We start from the raw sequence: 2,963 nt of genomic DNA on the forward strand, positions 1-2,963 counted from the left end.
ATGAACATTTTATGAACAAAATGTCTAAAACTTCTATTCAGTGAAATGTGTTTTTTTCTCTTTAGTTATTATTTGTCTTTTGTCTGCTCTGTTTTCTCTTCATGTTTTCCATGATGGATCCCCCTGGTCTATCGCCCATGCCTCTCATCTTTTCTCAAATAACTTAAATCTCTTTGTTTTTCTCTCTGAAGTCTAGGAGAGGAATTTAAATTATTTTTAATTTTAAACTTCATTTAAAAAAATTGTGCTCTCTACTTTTAAATACTTTCTACTGAATTTTATTTGATCCAGTAAGTGGAATCTTTCCCCTAAGAAAAAGTTCTTATTTCCCAGTTATCTTTTCTCCTAGCTTCTTTTTTCATAGATTTCTCTTGTTTTATTGATTCACTAACCTCTTGAATTCTGCTGAGAAAATCACTGAGAATTTTCTTTAATGCTTTCACCATCTTCCTGCAATAACTCTTTTTCAGCAAAGGCTGATTGTTTCGATTGTTTGTTTCCTCTCTATTGGATTAAAAATTGATATCAACTGTCAGAGGTTTTCTATTCTGCTCATTCTTTAACTAGACTTCTAGATTAATTGCTCTAGGGAGCTGCCTTGGAGCTCCTCACCAGTCATGTAGGTGATTCTTAGATGTCTCCTCCTCCCTCTGAGCATCACCTCCTCTCCCTCTGACTACCGTGTGGCTTTGGGGTTTCTTAGGTAGAAAAGCAAGTGATGGTCACCCCTTGGCTGCACACTCGGTCAAGCCAGGTCAGGTGGTTAATAGAATTCATTTGATTCTCCTCGATACCTCTCAGTTTTGACATTACTCTGATGACCCTTGGAGGCCAAGGATATCTAGGGAAAGAACCCAGGGATGAATAACATTTTCAAAAAAGGGAAAAGAAAAAAGGCCTGAACCTTTGACCTTTGTATCAGTTTCGCCACACCTTACTCTCCTCTCTGCTCCAAAGATGTAAATGATTTTCTGGTGGGGGACTTGGTTAAGGACAAGAGAAAGAGGTTAATTTTGAAGACACAGGAAGAGAACGATTCAAGAAACAGTTTTAAGAATTTAAATGACAATAAGGAGAAAGAGGCAACGAGGATAAGGATAAAATATTACTGTTATTTAATAATGGAGTAGGAAGAGTTGACATAGGTGACATAAAAATAAGAACCCTTTCAAATATATTCAAAGGGCGAGCCAAGGAGTAATTGAATTATGGTCCTACAGACTAGAGCTTTTCATGAGTTAAACAATAAATCTTGAAGAGTTACTTTTCCTTGACATCAGTTTCTTTAGTATGCATCACAGATATAGAGAACTGTAAGGCTTGATCAGCAGAAATATACTTTTGTAGAATCGCCTATAGAATGAGGGGAAAATTCACATTAAATGCTTTCTGTTTGCACAAAGCTCTTGGGTGTAATGAGATTCTGTGTAATTAGATTTACCTACGTAAACTTGCATGAAGTTAGCCCTTCATCTTAACCTCCGAGACCCTCAGGTGAGAGAAACCAGGGAACAGGAACCATCAGGACCCCTCCAGCATCACTGGGTGAAGCGTTTCCGAGTTACCAGGTTCCTCACAGCGGCCTTTGCCTCCTTATTCCTCAGGCTGTAGATGATGGGGTTGAGCACGGGGGTCACCACTCCATAGAAGAGGGAGGTGAGCTTGTCTGCAAAATCCTGTTTGTGTGCCCCAGGGGGTCCTTGGATTTAGGCTTCCCATACATGAAGAGGATGGTCCTATAGAAGATGACCACAGCTGTTTGGTGGGCAGAGCAGGTGGAGAAGGTCTTTTTCCTCCCCTCAGCTGAGGGGATCTTCAAAATGGTAGCAATGATGAACACGTAGGAGAAAAAGATGAACAGAACTGGGATGCCCAGGAAGACCACATTGGCCACCACCATACTGATTATATTGATGGAGATGTCAGCATAGGCCAACTTCAGGGCAGCCAGGATCTCACAGGTGAAGTGGTTGATGACATTGTCCCCATAGAAGGGTAGTTGCATTGCTAGGGATGTCTGCATCATGACAGTGGTGCTTCCAGCTGCCCAGGAGCTGGCAGCCATGGGCACATAGGCAGCCTTGCTCATGACCTCAGGGTACCTGAGGGGGTTGCAGATGGCCATATGGTGATCAAACGCCATCATGCCCAGAGGCACACACTCCGTGGCCGCCATGGCAAAGGAGAGGAACATCTGCACAGCACATGCTGAGAAGGGGATGGTTTTCCTGGGGGTCAGGAAGCTGTCAAGAATGAGGGGGACTGAGGAGGTTGTGTAGCAGATGTCCAGGAAGGAGAGGTTCCTCAGGAAGAAGTACATGGGCTTGTGTAGGCGGAAGTCAAGGATGGTCACCAGGATGAGGACCCCGTTGCCCAGCAGGGTCACCAGGTACATGAGCAGGATGAGCACAAAGAACGTTTTCTCCAGCCTTGAGTGGGCTGAGAGGCCCAGGAGAATGAACCCCAGCAGGGGGGAGGTCCAGTTAGACCTGTCCATGATGCCTCTGCTCTGTCACCTGTAGGAATTCAAAAAGCCCACACTTCATGATTCTCTGCCTAAAGTAGCCAGAAAATCAGTGAGGAAACTTGTCCTGCTGAGCAGCTAGACAACAGCTCTAGCAATCTGGTGGGTTCTTTGTGTTGTTCTAAGTAAAATAGAGAGAAATTGATGAAAATCTACTTTGTGATATTTGTCTGCCCATAGAGGTGTTTGACATGTCACCAGATTGGATTGAATTTTTCTAATCATAATCAAGATTGATATCACACATTTACATCAAGTTATACCATGTGTGGCCAATTCATTTTAATCAATTTTGTGAGAAGTGTTAACATTCCCTTTGTGTGATTTCCCCTGCTTTGGGGTATAGGACTGGTAGAAATAACTGATCTTCTTCATCCTCAATTCCTGGCCATTCCTCTCCAAGTGCTATTCGATATTACCTTCCTCTTCTTTCATAGTT

The 2,963-nt window shown here is 42.8% G+C and overlaps 1 pseudogene across 1 annotated transcript; it reads right to left on the bottom strand.

Annotated features, from left to right (window-relative positions):
• Positions 1-1,538: 1,538 nt before the first annotated feature.
• On the bottom strand, positions 1,539-2,497 carry LOC307054335 (olfactory receptor 13C7-like; annotated as a pseudogene). Its single transcript has one exon. The product of its transcript is annotated as an olfactory receptor 13C7-like (transcript).
• Positions 2,498-2,963: the final 466 nt, after the last annotated feature.

The sequence above is a fragment of the Hyperoodon ampullatus genome (genome assembly GCF_949752795.1).
Source record: "Hyperoodon ampullatus genome assembly, chromosome: 6".
Lineage (NCBI taxonomy): Eukaryota > Metazoa > Chordata > Mammalia > Artiodactyla > Ziphiidae > Hyperoodon > Hyperoodon ampullatus.